Genomic DNA, 17,970 nt, shown 5'->3' with positions numbered 1-17,970 from the left:
TTGAATCAAGGATACATAAAGAGAAATACGTGTCGTTTACTATACAGGAACCATATCACAATAAAGGTGTTTTTAAAAAAGAAAATATCAAGAGAATCTTTCCATGCCAATAAATATTCATTTAAAAGAAAAAAAAAGAATATACAAAGAACTTCCAAAACTGTGCGATTACCTGACTGATGTCTTTGTGGGTCCCCACTAGAGCCCAGAAAATCAGGGACAGAGCCTGGTTTTGCTCACCATGGGCCACATGTCTGGCCCACGACCCAGCACACAGTAGAAGCAAAATAAATATGAATGAATGAATGAATGAGTGGGAGCAGGCCTGGACCAGCACCAGCTGAGAGCAGGTGCCTGCTCAGTGATGACCAAATGGACCTACAACCTCCAAAGCATAACAGGAGAGCTTAACACAACCTCCAAAGCATAACAGGAGAGCTTAACACAGCCAACAACAGCAACAGGCAAAGAGCGCATGCATGTATCCATCCATCCATCCATCCATTCAGAATATTTGCTGAGCACCTACTAGGCACTAGGCTCTGTTTTCAAGCATGTGAAATACATTGACAATCAAAGCAGACAACAATCTCTGCTCTCGTGGAATGTAACTTTACACAATATGAAAAGACAAGGCATTATTTTCAACACCCAACAAGCGGAAGCAGCCCAGGTATCCATGCACGGATGAATGGATAAACACAACGTGGTCCAGCCATACAACAGGATGCTATTCGGCCTTGGAGAAGGGGGAAATTCTGACACTTGCGACCACAGGGAGGAAATTTGAGGACCTGATGCTAAGTGAAATAAGCCAGACACAAAAGGACAAATATTATACGACTCTACTTATATAAGGTACCTGGAGGGGTCAGATTCATAGAAACAGGAAGTGGAAGGGTGGGGGCCAGAGGCTGGGGGCGGGAGAGGGGGACTGAGTGTTTCAGTTTGGGAAGATGAAGTGAGTTCTGGAGGTGGACGGTGGTGACGGCTGCACAACAACGTGAGTGAACTTAATGCCACCGAACTGTGTGCTTACAGCTGGTTAAAATGGCCAGTTTTATGTGAGGTACATTTTAACCATAATTTAAAACACTATAGTAATAAGGGCTGTGGAAAGGGAACGTGTGGAGGAGATTACCATTTTAACGAGGGCAGTCGGGGTCCCGTTCATACCACTGGTCATACTCAATTGACAAGAGGATTTTTCCCTGCTCTTTAGAGACAGAATGGTGGTACAGGTTGCTGAGGGAGAGGATATTTGTGCCAAGAAGACCACTTAATTTCCATCCTTCTGTTATCCGGAATAAAGGGAGATGAGGATTCTGGATATTCCAGAGCTGGGTCTTCTATTGCTGAAACATTTTTCCAAACCTTTCTGTTGGAAATAAGTATAAATTGGGAAATCATACCACTGACCTACCTTGATAAATACATTAGACTGAGATAAGGTCTTTAGTCTTTTTTTCAAAGGAGCAAAGACTTGAAGGGGGTGAGGGAGTGGGCCATGTGAGGGGAGGAGGGGAGAAGCAGCTCAAAGAGGGAGGCTTTGGGGAAGGGCGGCCACGGCTGGAGTCCAGGAGACAGGAGGCAGGAGAGGAGGTCGGGAAAGAACGGGGCACAGATGACACAGGGCCTGGAGGCACCGTTGGGACCTTGACTTTTAATCTAAATCAGAAGGAGAGGAAGAAGCTTTTGTGCAAAACATCAGATCAATTTCCACAAAGCCGCCAAGAAAAGACCCCAAAATTCTGTTCCCAGGGCTGGTTTGTAGCTTGACACCCAGAGCTATTTTTCCCAGCTGCTTAATTCACACCAGAATCAGAGGCTCCTGGAAGAAAACTGGGGGAGAGGAGGGTCACAGGCTGTTAAGAAAACTTGATTAAAACATAACAGACCAAAGAAAAAAAAAAAAAAAAGTAACAGGCCGTGAGTCCACATGACTAATACCTCAGTTTAAAGCATGAGCTCAGGTAAACCTGAGAGTTGTCTTGGCGTCTAAGGTGCTGAACAGCTATAGGCTTCAGGACAGTTAATCTCAAACATAAACGGAACATAAAACACAACAGGAACTCTCCTGGCTTCCAAGTGAACGCTTTCTTTGTCGTTCTAAAGGCTCCCGCGTGCAACTGAATTGTTACGCAGATGTTAAAAACTACAAGGGAGGTCTCTACCAACCACTGTGAAAAGCTGTCCAGGATAAATTATGGAATGGGAAAAAAAAGAGCAGTTTTAAAACAGTTTGCATTCATCTCATTTTGGTTTCAAAAAAGTATTTACATGTACAAGTTTATAGTACACGCAAAAGAAAAAACACCCTCAAATGTCAGTTAATATGGTTGCACCTGGACTAGCATGACAGAGAGCGTTCATATTCTGTTATATATTTCTTTCTGACAGAGGGTAATTACGTTTATTTTATTTTTTAAATTTGTATTCATTTATTTATTTAATGGAGGGACTGGGGATTGAAGCCAGGACTCTGCATGCTGAGCACGAACTCTACAACTGAGCTATATCCTCGCCCCCTGTAGTTGATATTTCTGATGTGCTGGAATTTTAAAATAATGAACATGCATTACCTCTGTAATCAGAAAAGGCAATAAAGATTTTTTAATGGGATACCTAGAATATATAAATGCCTCTCAAAATTCAACAGTAAAACAACAAGTTTCTACTGTGTAGCACAGGGAACTATATTCAGTACCTTGCAGTAAACTATAAAGGAAAAGAATATGAAAGGAATATATGTATGTATATGCATGACTGAATCATTACACTGCACAGCGGAAACTGACACAACATTGTAAACTGAGTATACTTCAATTAAAAAAAGAAAAAAATCAACAGTAAAAAAAAATTCTATGCAATAAAAATAAATAAAAAATCTAATTTAAAAATGGGCAAAAGACATGCACAGATATTTTGCCGAAGAGAATGTACAGATGACAAATAAGCACATGAAAAGATGTTCAACATCATTAACCATAGGGAAGTGCAAATTAAGACCACAATGAGCTATCACTATGCATATATCAGAATGTCTAAAATTAAAAATAGTGACAACACCAAATGCTGGTGATGATGTGGAGAAACTGGATCACACACACATACTGCTGGTGGGAATGGACATGATTTAGCCACTCTGCGAAACAGTCTGGTGGCTTCTTACAGAACTAAATATGCACTTGCCATATGATAGAGCAATTGCGCTCCTGGGCATTTATCCCAGAGGAATGGAAATCTATGTTTATACAAAACCTGTGCATGAATGTTCCTAGCAGCTCTGTTTGTAGTAGCTCAACGTAGAAACAACAAAAGTGTCCTAGAACAGGTGAATGGTTTCACGAACTGTGATGTATCTGTACCATGGAATACCATGCATCAATACAGGAATCAAGGATTAATACAATGCTACAACTTGAATGAATCTCTAGGGAATTACGCTGAGTTTAAAAAGCCAGTTTCAAAAAGATACATACTCTATGATTTCATTATAGAGACAGAAAACAGATTAGGACTACTGGGAGCCAGAGTTAGGGAGAGGGGCAGGAAGAAGGGTAAGCATGTCTAAAAAGAGGTAACGCGAGGAACACTTGTGGTGATGGAACAGTTCTGTGTCTTAGTTGTGATGGTGTTTACATGAATCTACATATGTGATAAGATTGCACACAGGCACACACACATATAGGCACACACACAAATGAGTGAAACTAGTGAAATCTGAATATATATATATACTATATATGTGTTACTTTAGTTATGCAAGAAGTTACCACTGGGCAAAACTGAATGAAGGGTATAGCAGACCTCCCTACATATTTTTGGTAACTTCCTGTAAATCTATAACTATTATTATTATTTTTTGAGTTTCATGGTTTTATTAACACAAATACAATGTGCACGAGCTGTCTGTTCGTTCTCTTCGCTGCGGAGCCTGGCGTTGAGACTGGTGATTCCGATGGCCAGCTGGGCTGCTCTCTCCACAATGGCTTTGCGGTTCTTGGAGGAGACATTGTGAGCGATCTCAGCACAGGAAGATTTGTTGCACATCAGCAACACTTCGAGCTCCTTGACGTTGTGGACCAGGAACTTGCGGAAGCCACTGGGCAGCATGTGCTCTGTTTTCCTGTTGCTTCCGTAGCCGATGCCGGGCGTCAGGATCTGGCCCTTGAACCTCCTGTGCACCCTGTTGTCAATGCCTCTGGGCTTCTGCCAGTTCTGCTTAATTTTGACATATCGGTCTGACTGGTGCCGGATGAACTTCTTGGTCCTCTTTTTGACGACCTTGGGCTTCACGAGGGGTCTGAGGGCGGCCATGATGCCGACTAGGAGATGGCTGCCGCCTCCGTAGGTAGCACCGAGGAAGAGAGGGGGACTATAACTATCATATTTTATAGTTAAAAATTATATGGGGGCTGATATAAAGTTGCTCTGAATTAACAAAACCTACTTTCATCAAAAAATTTAAAACATTTCTAAGGGAGTGTATAGTTCAGTGGTAGAGCGCAAGCTTAGCATGCCCAAGGTCCTGGGTTCAATACCCAGTACCTCCATTAAAATAAATAGAAAATTTCAAACATTTCTTCCATTTTCATTTAACATCTATTTTATTGGGATGGATTCTTTGGGACTTTAATAAATTAAACATATCTTTCAACTTGTTATGTCAAAAAAATTTCCATCCTCCAATCTGACAGATTTTTATTAGATAACTCAGGGCATCTGTATTTACCACCATCTCACAAAGAACAGTCTACAAACCACCTGTAATGCATGAAAAGATGCAGACTCCCGGAGCCCGCCCAGCCTCCTGAATCAGGCTATCCTGGGACAGGATCTAGCCATCTGCACTTACATTAAGTTTTTCCAGTGATTCTTCTGACCGGTTGACCTCAAGTGCCACTGATACAGTTTATGCAACTGAAATTAGAGAAAGCTCCAGATAAAACAAATATCCTGCATGGTTTAGAGTAAACTACCAGGAGTAGACCAAAGTGGCAATGGCCTTTTATAATTTTCTGACATCGAAAAGAGCACAACGTCTTCCAAGTGTTAAATACAAAAATGAATCCTTGGAGAACAAAATTCTCCAAAGGGTAGTAATTTTCAAACTCCAGATCTAGGAATGCCACTGAAATTCATTTTCATTCATTGAACTTCATGTATGACAACTGGTCTACCAAGCAAAGAAGAAAATGCTGCAAGATGGCTGGGGGGGTGGGCATTAGGGCTGTTATCTGCTACTGCAGCATGGTCCCAAAGGCCAACATGGGCCACCAGGCTGGCTAAAAACAACCCAAAAGTGCATCAGCTAATGAATGGGAAGACAAATTGTAGTATGTCCATGCAATAGAATATATTATTCAGCCATAAAAAAAGAATGAAATACTGATAAGTACTACAATGTGTATAAACCTTGAAAACATTATGGTAAGTGAAAAAAGCCAATCACAATAGGTCACATATTACATGATTCCATTTATAGGAAATATCCAGTGTAAGTAAATCCATGGAAAAAGAATGCAGATTGGTGGCTGCCAGTGGGGAGCGGGGAATGGGAACTACTGCCTAATGGGTACAACCTTCCTTCTGGGAAGATGAAAATGTTTTGGAACTAGGTAGAGGTGGTGTTTGCACAACACGGTTGATGTTCTAAATGCCACTGACTTGTTTACTTTAAAATGGTTAATTTATGTTATGTAAATTCCACCTCAATAAAAACAAATTTTAACAGCAAGGTGAGGGAAGACAATTTGGTAAGCAAATTAATCTGAGTATCATGATCAACTGAAAAGATGCCTTGTAGGCAGGGGAGAAAAATTTGTTTCAGGAAGGCATATGCTTATGCCTCAGTCCTCCCAAGCCAAAACTAAACACATGCCTTTAGCCCTAAATAATTCTATCAGGCATTAAAACTCTGTTTAAGTTAAATTTTTTCAACTTTTTCTAGTTTTATTTGAAACACAAAATGGAAATAGTGACTGACCAGACAGATAGTTTATTAAAAGTTGAGTTCTGTTAGCTAAGGGAGCTGGTCAAATCAAGAAAGCTGAGGAACTCAAACTCTAGCAAGCAGAAAGCAAGGACACTAAAAACTTGGCCAAAAACACAAATGCCATTTTAAGTAGTTTTGGGGTCTCCCAGCAGGACTCAAAGTTACTGTCCAAATAAATTCAGTAGACCTTCTTCAAGACCATTTACAAGTTGTGTGTGACCTTCAGCACCACAGTTGGCCACGACTGTGAAGGGGTGGGGCTGGGCCACTCGCACAGGTAGCCCACCATGAAAACCCACACACTTAGGCTGGTAAGCACCCAGACCTTGTTGGTTGACTGACTACATAACCTTTTTATTTTTTTACTTTTTACATATTTCTAACAGAATTCACTTATTTCATATACTTCTGATTCTCACCCTTGAACCTTCCCCTCATAGTATTTTTTTCTTTCTTTCTGTCTTTCTTTTCTTTTTCTTTTTCTTTTTTTTTTTTTTTTTTTGCTTTTTCGGGGGGGATGGTTTGCATGTGTGTGTTTATTTTATTTTTTTAAATTGAAGTATAGTCAATTTATGTTGTGTTAATTTCTGGTGTATGGCATATGATTCATTAATACATATATATTCCTTTTCATTTTTTTTTCATTATAGGCCATTACAAGGTATTGAATATAGTTCCCTGTGCTGTAGAGTAGGACCTTATTGTTTATCTACTTTAAATACAGTAGCATGTATCTGCAAATCCTGAACTCCTAATTTATCCTTCCACCCTCCCCTGGTTACCATGAGTTGGTTTTCTTTGTCTGTAAGTCTGTCTCCGTTTTGTAAATAAGTTTGTTTATGTCCCCTCATAGTATTTTCTGTTTAACCACCAATGATCTTGCCAGTAGTAACCAGATCTGAATATTAACCATAAAACAACAATTCCAGGTGCCCCCAATGTATACGCATACTTTTTAGGACACATCTACACATGGGATTAGCAACTGTGAGACTGAAAATTAGTTTTTAATCTAATTTTAACCTGTCTGCTAGTAGAAAGTTTAAAAAGTCTTAACACTATTAGAACAAGCTATTCTTGGGGGGAAGGTATAGCTCAGTGGTAGAGCACATGCTTAGCGTGCACAAGGTCCTGGGTTCAGTCCCCAGCACCTCCATTAAATAGGTAACTAAATAAACTTAATTACCTCCCCCAGAAAAAAAAAAAAGAACTAGCTATTCCTTTAAAATTATGATTTCCTCGTATTTACATGAATTTGAGCTCTCAAGTAGACAGTGACTCTGCTCCCAATTGTACCTGCTGTTTGTTGGGTGTCTGCCATGTGCTAAGCACGGGACACAAGTGCTTTGCATGCTTTAGTCCCAAGATCGTCCACCATAGCCCTAATGACATGGACATTATTAACATTACCTTATGATGAAGGCAGATGAGGGTCAGAGGTTATGTGCCCTGCCGGGGCCATGCAAGAGTAAGTGGTGGAGGCAGGATTCAAATCCCGGTCTTAATGACCCCCGTAGTCTTCCTGCAGAAGCCCCTGCCCATAGAGGCTTCTGCAGGGCTAATGATACCCACTGGCTAATAATGTGTGTGTGAACTTTTCTTTTCTAATTGCGACAAAATATACAAAACATAAAATTCACCATTTTAACCAGTTTTAAATGTACAGTTTAGGGGCATGAAGTACACTCACCTTATTGTGCAGCCAACACACCGTCCATCCCCAGAACGTTTTCATCTTCCCAAACTGAAATTCTGCTATTAAACAACAACCCCCCCACCCCACATCCCCAGCCCCGGCCCCCACCCCTCCGCCTTCTCCCTCTATGAATCTGACCACAGTCGGTACCACATCTCAGTGGAATCCGACCATATGTGTTCTTTTGTGTCTGGCTTATTTCACTCAGCGTAATTATTTTTAAGGGTGTGTATGTGTTTTAAGTTAAAAGACAACTTCAGGCATTTCCTAAAAGGAAAATACACTGTTTATCTGTAACCTTTGAAGACAAAGCCTGCCTCTGGGCTTGCTGTCACTGGGGTGAGGGAGCCTGGCACCTGTACCCCTAAAACTATGGGGAGAGCCCCAAGACCAGGTGATTCTCGAAGATGGAGAAATGGATCAGACTCACTGGGCTAAGCCAGCAGATGTACAGGGTTGACCCTCAAAAGGTTAGTGGACTGTTTCTTTAACTTAAATTTTTGGGGATCCCTTGATGGGTCAGGTATGTGCTGTTCATCATTGACAAAGGTAAGCTTTCTAGTTTAAAAAAAAAAAAAAAAAGAAGGGACTCCTGGTTCTAGAAAGAGATTCACTATTCATTGACATCCATAGCGATTCTCGGTTTTTCTTCTTTCCTTCTCACCCCAGAGAGGATCCTTGAACAGAAGCAGCGCCTGCCTTTCCCAAATTCAAACCATTTAACAAGCAGCTATTTTTACTAATCTTTTGGATTAGTCTTTCTAACTGCCAGAGAAACAGCGCCTTAAAAAGGAAATGTTTCTGCCTTCGAGCTCATACCCAGTTGAAAATAGTCATGATCAGTTCAAAAAATAATGCTGCATCAGTCCCCAAAAGATTTACCTCAAAACTGGTCCAGCCACCTAAAAATAACCTCTAAACAAATAGCAAAACCTGGACAAGGCCCCGGGGAAGAAGCAGAGCCAACAGATCCTTCAGAAGTGAGGCTGAAGGACTGGCCAGCTCTTGGCTTAGTTTGATCTGGTGCAAAGATCAAAGGCTGACCCAGGACACTAAGGACAACGGCACCAAAAGCAAAAACAGGCACCTGGGCCACGTCCAACCCAAGAGCTTCTGCACAGCAAGGGGAGCCACCCACCAAATGAAAAGGCAGCCGACGAAATGGGAGAAAATATCATTTGCAAATCATCCACCTGATAAGGAGTTAATATTCAAAAGATATAAAGATCTCACAGGGGGAGGGTACAGCTCAGGGGTAGGGCGGATGCTTAGCAGGCATGAGGTCCTGGGTTCAATCCCCAGCACCTCCGTTAAGAAAAGAACTCACACAACTCAGCAGAATAAAAAACAGTCTGATGTAAAACTGAGCAGAAGAACTGAATACACATTTTCCCAAAGAAGACATACAAATGACCAACAAGTACATAAAAGGTGACAAACACCACTAATTACTGGGGAAATGCAAATCAAAACCACAATGTGATATCACCTCACATCTGTTAGAATGGCTGTTATAAAAAAGACAAGAGAGAGCAAGTGTTGGCCGGGACGTGGAGAAAAGGGAACCCTGGTACACTGTTGGTGGGAATGTAAATTGGTGCAGCTGCTGCAGAAAACAGTACAGAGGTTTCTCCAAAGGATTTAAAATAGATCTGCTCTATGACCCAGCGATCCCACTTCTGGGTATATATCCAAAGGACATGTAAACAGGATATTTAAAAAGAGATATTTTCACTCCCATGTTTATGGGAGCATTATTCATACTAGGCAAGATATGGAAACAACCTAAGTGTCCATCAACAGAAGAATGGATAAAGAAAAGATGGTATATATACAATGGAATATTACTCAGCCACAAAAAAGAATGAAATAATGCCATTTGCAGCAACATGGATGGACCTAGAGGTTATCACACTAAATGAAGTAGGTCAGAAAGAGAAAGACAAATATCATATGATATCATTAATACGTGGAATCTAAAAAACATTCAAACTCATAGAAACAGAAATTAGAAGTGGTTGCCAGGGGCTGGGGGGTGAGGAAGACAGGGAGAGGCTGGTGAAAGGGTATAGACTTTCAGCTGAAAGATGAATAAGGTCTGAGGATCTAATGTAAACACAGTGACCATAGTTGATAACACTGGCTTGTATAAATGAAATTTTCTAAGAAAGTAGAACTTAAATGTTCTCATTTTTATAACATATATATTTGACACACGTATACATGGTGAAAGGACTGTTAATTAATTAGATGGGAGTAATTCTTTCACAGTATATCCATGTATCAAATCATCACCATGTACGTTTTAATTATCTTACGATTTTATCTATCAATCATACCTCAATAAAGCTGAAAAAAAAAAGGCTGATGCAGAGATTTATTTCTATGATTGTGAAAGTGCAAGAGTGTTTTAAAGGCTTGTGTAGAAAAGCACTAAAATACATGAGTGTTTGTGTGCAAAAATCTCCCCTTGACAGAATTTTTCAGTGGGAGGGGTTGGGAAATGCATGTCATTAGGTGGGACAGTTCTTACTGGGCAGGACCTACCTAGTTGTTGCAGGATGTTTAGCTTCTCCAGCTCTCAACCCATAAATGCCGGCCGCACTTCCCAGTTGTTGAGTCAATCAACAAACACCCACATTTTCAAATGGCCCCTCGGGGTCAGTGTGGCCCCTCCCGACCCCTCGCTAAGAACCACTGAGTACACTGAGTATGGCATGTCCATCTGGAACTCAGCCTTCCCTAACTCCCATCTCATTCAGCCTCTTCATTTCTCCCCTTTACCTGGCTCTAGCATAGAATGAGTGGTTATACTTCAGTAGCTTTATTGAGACATAGTTTATATACCATACAATTCATCCATTTAAGGTATACAATTCAATGGCTTTTGGTGTATTCACAGAATTGTGCAACCAACACCAAAATCAACTTTAGAAATTTCATGACCCCAAAAAGAGATTCCACACCCCTCCGCCGTCATCCTCTTAGTCCTCCCATCCCCCTCAGCCCTTGGCAACCATCAATCTACTCTGTCTCTATAGATTAGCTTGTTCTGGACACAATCTATAAGTGGAATCCTACAATATGGGGCCTTATGTGGTTGGCTTCCTCCACTGAGCATAATTTTCAAGGTTCATGTAGGTTATAGCATGTATCAATTCTTCATTCCTTTTTTATGAATGGAGGTAATTAGGTTTACTTATTTATTTCAGTGGAGGTGCTGGGGGTTGAACCCAGGACCTTGTGCAAGCTAAGCACATGCTCTACCACTGAGCTACACCCTCCCCACAATACTTCGTTCCTTCTTACTGCCAAATAATACTCTATCGCATAGATAGCCCATGATTTCTTTATCCATTCATCAGCTGACGAACACTGGAGCTGTTTCCGCTTTTTGGCTGTTCTGAATAATGATACTGTGAACATTCATTACTGAGCAAGAGAGGAAGCCTGGAGCCACCGGGGGCTTCATCTAGTGGATCTCTCAAGACCCCAGAAACTTTGTTATTTCTCCTTTAAAAATTTTAAAGTTTTTATGGTGGTAAAATACAGAACGTAAAATACAGAACATAAAATGAACCACGATTTGTGCTCGCTTCGGCAGCACATATACTAAAATGGGAAAATGAACCACAATTAAGTGGACAGTTCAGGGCGTTAAGTACAGTCACCTGGTTGTGCAACCATCACCCCACCACCTCCAGAACTTGTTCATCCCCCAAACTGAAACTCTGCTCCCGTTAAATAACAACTCCCGCTCCCTCGGCCCCATCTCCTCGTTCCTGCTACCTCGAGTTCTTCTCTGTCTTCACAGTAACTACAGTGAAATCTTTCATGTGATGAGCACTCTGGTTTGGGGGGGATTACCAGGAAGTAGGGGAATCTCCAGAAATCAGGGTCAGAGCGGGCAGCTCAGAAGGGAAAGGAGAGCAGGCTGGGTCCCAAGAAGGCTGGAAGGAAGTGGGGAAAGGAGCCAGGCTGCAATCAGCGGGGCTGGGTGCTCCTGGGGGCGAGGCGGGCTGCAGGGGCCGGGGCGTGGGAGCAGGAGGGCCAGCCGCCCCGTCACCACCGTCTGAGACACTATCATCCTCACTCCAAGTGTTCCCAGGAATTTTCCGTCCAGTTTGGTAGCAATATACCCACTTCACAGCAAGTTCAATTAGGGCGGCTTTTCCTCATTTGTCATCTTAAGTCACTGGGGTTTTGCTTACATTAGAACTTATAATAAATTATTTCAAGCAGCAAAGCAAAATCTGACTCTAATTTCTTGTTCTCATTTGGTTTTCACAGTTTGTTTTAAACAATTGGGTCACAGTGATAAGGGTCTTTCTTGGGCAAAGAACTGAGGAGGGCAAGACTGTCAGCCACAAAGGGGAGAGCATAGGAGCCACTGGACAAGGAGATGGGTACTGGCCAGGGCACCAGACTTTCAGCCTGGCTGCCTTTACAGGGCAGAAATAGTGAATGGTTGGAGGCATCTGCAACTGGGGGGCTTCGGATCTTACAAGCTGGAAGGACAAGGGGTTAAAGGGATGCTCAGGTCTCTGCCCACGACAGGGGGCAGGACCAGCAGGCAGAATCCGGCTCCTCCTGCCCAGAAACTGCATCTCAAACTGGAATGTTGCAGACTACAATTCCAGGTGCAGGCCTGGCCGGCATGCGGCAGGGGCTTAGCGAACCTTCGTGAACCAGTTAGCCATGACTGAGAGGGGCTCCTGGGATGGGGCATCCATCCAAGGAGATGGCAGTGCAGTAAGCAGGGGTCTGAGAGCCTTTCAGCAGCTTCCAGGATCCCTCCCGGCCCCCGGGAGACTTCTCAGCAGCCACAGGCAGTCTGGCTTGAGCATCACTTCTCTCCAAGCCCTGGATGCGCCAGAGCAACTCCTGTCTCACTTACCTGTTCACCCCTAGAGCCTGACACACAGTTGCAATGAAATGAACACATTCGATTCTTACAGTAAATCCTGGAAAACCAAAATTACTATCACCAAAGAGTTCAAGCCCTGGCCTGCTGGCTTCGGTCTACTGTATGAAATTCTCAGTCACCCGTTGGGCCAATAAGCCAAATTCTGTTGTCTCCTCCAGTCATTGGATGGATGTGAGTGTGTTTCCCTAATGAGATGCCCTCGCCGCTTTCACGAGCCCCATGGAGCCCAGCATGGAGTTCAAGAGGACTGAGGGCATGATTACTAACACTTAACCTTTCATTGTTCACCCAAATCCAGCCAATCGGACTCCTTTTGCTGCGTAATTTTGAAGAGCACACCATGTTATCAGAATGAAGAAAGTCTTAAGTGTTCTGACGTTCTGTTGTGAAACAGGAAAAGGAATGTCCTCGCAGTCCGTACCCTGGGACGCCTCCGGCCTGGTGAGCCACATTACGTCATGGGAGGGATAATTTCCAAACCCTAGTTTTAGAGGCGATGAGGGGGAGGCCAAGTCTGGTCTGGAGCTGGAAGGAGCCCCAGGATTCCTCTGTGAGCCCGAAGGTCATGGGCAACATCTTCCAAGCCCCACCTCAATGCCTCACGCTGTCCTCTTTCATGTTTTGGGTCCCCACATGGTTCTACAGGAGGAGGTACAGGATGTTCTCAGGAACCATCTCAAGTCCAGTGAACTGCCCCGTTACCAGAGCCAAGGGCGAGCTTGAAGCCTGAGGTTGCACTTCCTTTGGCGTGCACTGAACACTCCCCTCCCACAGTCACAGGCAGGGTGACAGCTTGCCAGGAGATGATATTTTCCCAAGGGGACAAGATTGAAAGAGACTTTAAATTCAATGGCTGTTGGACAATAAAATGCTTAGAATTCAACAAAGAGAGGATAAGGGGGTCTTCGTTTTAAAATAGTTTTACTCTAATTCAAAAAGATATGTGCACCCCAATGTTCACAATGGCACTATTTACAATAGCCAAGACATGGAAGCAACCCAGGTATCCATTGACAGATGACTGGATAAAGAAGACGTGGTATACATATGCGATGAAATACTACTCAGCCATAAAAAAGAGTAAATTAATGCCACTTGTAGCAACATGGATGCACCTAGAGACGATCATACTAAGTGAAGTAAGTCAGATAGAGAAAGATAAACATTATATGTGGAATCTAAAAAAATGATACAAATGAACTTATTTACAAAACAGAAATGGACTCACCGACATAGAAAACAAACTTATGGTTACCAAAGGGGAAAGGGGGTGAGGGAAGGATAAATTAGGAATCTGGGATTAGCAGATACACACTACTATTTATAAAACAGATAGAAACAAGGACCTACTGTATAGCACAGGGAACTATATTCAATACCTTGTAATAACCTATAATGGAAAAGAATCTGAAAGATGTTTTTATATATAATATATATACAACTGAATCACTTTGCTGTACACTTGAAACTAACACAACATTGTAAATCAACTATACTTCAATTAAAAATTTTTAAATTAAAATAAAAGTAAATAAATTAAAATAAAACATAGTTTTAAATATCCAAAATCATGTAAAATAAAGACAAAAAGAGGATGCCACTCTCTCTGACAGAAGGCCTTCCATGCACATGGCCCTTGTTCAACATTCCCGTCTTTCATTCAGAGAGAACCATGACAGGCCTCTCTGCAAAGGTGTATCTTCTGTGTCAACTTGACGGGGCCCAGGGACTCCCAGAAAGTTGGTAAGACATTATTTCTGGGTGTGTCTGTGAGGACATTTCCAGAAGGGATTAGCATTGGAATCTGTGGACTGAGTAGAGATGGACCCAAACCAACGTGGGCTGGCATGGTCCAATCTTTTGAGGGTCTGTCTGGATAGAACAAGAGGAGAGGAGGGACAAATTCTCTCCCCTCTTGAGCTGGGGCATCCATCTTGTCCTGACCTCGGACATCAGAGCTCCTGCTTCTGGTCTTGGGATGTTACACCACCCGCTTCGCCGGTCCTGCAGCTTACAGACGGCGTGTTGTGGTACATCTCAGTCTCCATAATTGTGTGAGCAGGTTCCCATAATAAATCTCTTCTGTATCCCTGTGTATCCTCCTGGCTCTGTTCCTCTGGAGAACCCTGACTGATACACTCGTGAATAAGATAAAAAGTAAGAGACTAAGACAATCCCTTTTTGTAGAGCAAATGCTGACAGGAAACCATGTGCAAACTTGTGATCTTTATTCCCCTCACTTCCAGAGGATGGGGTTTTTGTCTCACATTGATGGGTGTTCAAAGTGAAAAATATCTCACACCCTACTATATTAAGGATCTTCATATCTCGAAGAAGCCAAATTGTCACATGTCTGTCTGTAACGGGCTGTCCCACAGAAACTTCTGTGATGATGGAAAGGTGGCCAGTAGGAACTGAATTTCAGATTCTATTTATTTTACTTAAAATTTAAGAAGTCACATGTGGTCGTAGTTAATCTATTGGCTAGTACAAGTATAATGTCCATAACTTTAGATTTATTAAAGATCTTTCTGTTTTGGCCTTGGACCACAGGTGGAAAAGTCTGAGGCTGACATGGCCAGTGCAGCCTGAGATTTGGAAAAATTCAAGTATGAAGCGGAAAGTACGACTTTCATCCTTGAAGACCCCCATCCACACCAAAAAGATAACGGCGTCATCCTCTCTAAACAAAACTTTGATTATTTGATGTAACACTTCTTATTTTCATGAGCAGAAGGTCAACTGTCAAATACCAGTACTTTTATAACAGCTGAGACTTCCCATTTCCCACTCATGTGCCTTGTACCTCCAGCCTTTCGCTTCATAACTTAAAGGAGGAACCAATCTGGACGGCTGGGCTCTGCAGGACAGGGGGCTTGGTTTGACTCACCTGCTGCCTCCAGCACCTGCTGGATGCCTGGTATACAGTAGGCACCCAATCAGTTTGCTGGATGTTGAATGACTATCTCAAAAGGAAGTGACAAGGAAAAAGACAAAACAGTATGAGGAAGCAACCGTGTTCATCAACCATTTAAATCATGGCTCTGTGAGTTACTAGCTATGCCTGTCTGGCCTCCATGTCTTGGGCACTCAGATAAGAACCATTCTCCTGGAGATCAAGAGAACCTCCCTGCCTCTTCGCGGTGCAGGCAGGGGTGGGAGGTCCAAGAATGGATGTTATGAGCTGTCGAAAAGGTCTGTTGTCTTATGGGGGACGAAATGTTCCTAGCAGTCTGCACATTATTGTTAGTTTCTCTTTAACAGAACCTCCTCATTCTAAAATACCTTAAAAGAACAGTAAATTGGGGGGCAAACCATGTGCCTAAAGCTATGAGCTTTATACAATAAAGACATGTATATGAGAAACTCATGCCAGGTTTTGGAATCTTGCAAAATATATTGGAGGAGCTTTGAATATTACATGTCTGAATCAAGCAGGAGAGAGGGAGCAACATCCTAGGAATTTTTCCCCCAAGAGACCAAAACGGAAATATCTCACAAAGAGGAAGCCTGGAGTTTATTCAAACAAACTGCTTTCATTTTAGTAAGTTCTGAGTGGGACTCAGAACATTTCCAAGAAATTAAATCACTTGTAAGCTATTTATATATATTCTATTATCACAATTTATCATCTTTTAGAATTCCAATACATCTTTTACCAAAATGTACCTGAAAGAGTATCATTCACTGACATCACAGAACAACAGGAGTTCCTAGTATTTTAACAGGTTCTGATGTTTTAAAAAACATTCCACTACGAGCCACCAATGAAATCTAAAGTTGTGATGTCTGGAGTGAGAAAACGACTCGTTCATGTGGCAAATTTCCCTTTAAGGGACTCCAAGAGGCTCTCCCACAAGGAACGGGCTCAGGCTGGACCAGCACAGACCCAGATCCTTCTGAAGGGGCCCATCAGGGCTCCGCCGCTCTGGGCAGAAGTGAACCCTCCAACAAAACCACCATTCTCATGGACACTGTGTGACAATGTGGTTTCACACAGGAAGTGGCTCTCCCAGATAAAAACAGAACCACCAAACCCGTTTTTCCTAGCACGTGCATCCTTTTGTTCCCAAACATCAGCTACGGGTATGAGTTAAAGAGTCACAGTCGCATCGCTCTCCCCGAGCTGAGCCAACCACAGTGAACTGAACCAACGCCAGCATTTTTACGTTCCTTTTTGCTTAAGAATTTGGATAAACAAAATAGCTGGAAAAAAACCCAAGACCTTCCCTGACAAGACACACCCTAAGTGAACACGTGGCTCCCTCTCCTGGCAAAAGCAGGCCTCACATGCCTGCTTCACTCCCCATCCGTCCATTTCCCCCCAGGTTAGGCGGCCACATTAAGTTACCCTGAATTACTAAAATTACTAAACACACACAGGCCAGTGGTAGCGTCCCATCCACTCATTCTCAGAGGGAGGTGAGAATGTTCCCTTGAAATTTGCCCAGAGTAATAAAGACCACTTAATAAAGTAGCTACTTGACCTTCTCACTCTACATTTGATCATCTGCCAACTTAAAACAGTGTGCATCTGTCCCCATAGCTTCAAAAATAAGCATTGCCGATGGACCTAGAGATTATCGTTTTTAAGTGAAGTTAGACAGAGAAAGACAAGTTATTGTATGATATCACTTATATGTGGACTCTAAAAAAAGATAGATACAAATTCTATTTACAAACCAAAAACAGACTCACAGACATAGAGAACAAACTATGGTAAGTTACCAAAGGGGAAAGGGTGAGGAGGGAGGGATAAACCAGGGGTTAGGGATTAACAGACACACGTTACTATATATAAAATAAATAAACAACAAGGACCTGCTGTACAGCACAGGGGAACTATATCCAATTTCTTGTAATAACCTATAATGGAAAAGAATCTGAAAAGAAAAAATATATATACCTATGTATATGTATAACTGAATCACTTTGCTGTACACCTGAAACTGATATTGTAAATCAACTACACTTCAATAAAAAAATTTAAAAAATAATAATAAAGCATTGCCTTCAAAAAAATGCCTTGTACTGATGGACAGATTTTGTAAAAGAAAAAGCAGGTTTCTTCAGTCATGCCAAGACCCATATCAAACTGTTTCAACTCAGAAAAAGTTTTTTCCCCACTGGAAGGAAAGGGGGCTCTGCAGAGGCAAGCCCCACCACCTCCTCCTCACCTGGGAGGCCTCTTGGCCTGAACGATTCTCATCCAGGAGGAACTAGGCACTTTCATGCCTTGTTCTGGGTCCCGCTTCCTCCTCCCACCAAACTAAATCGAGAATCACCACCGGTCATGGATGTGAGTCAGGAAGGGCATGGCTCACACAGCATCAAGCTCACCTCTGAAAG

The 17,970-nt window shown here is 42.3% G+C and overlaps 1 pseudogene; it reads right to left on the bottom strand.

The window, feature by feature from the left end:
- Positions 1-3,841: 3,841 nt before the first annotated feature.
- LOC105077680 (large ribosomal subunit protein eL32 pseudogene) lies at positions 3,842-4,395 on the bottom strand (annotated as a pseudogene).
- Positions 4,396-17,970: the final 13,575 nt, after the last annotated feature.

The sequence above is a fragment of the Camelus bactrianus genome, chromosome 18 (genome assembly GCF_048773025.1).
Source record: "Camelus bactrianus isolate YW-2024 breed Bactrian camel chromosome 18, ASM4877302v1, whole genome shotgun sequence".
Lineage (NCBI taxonomy): Eukaryota > Metazoa > Chordata > Mammalia > Artiodactyla > Camelidae > Camelus > Camelus bactrianus.
This window is presented reverse-complemented; position numbering and strand designations above follow the sequence as displayed.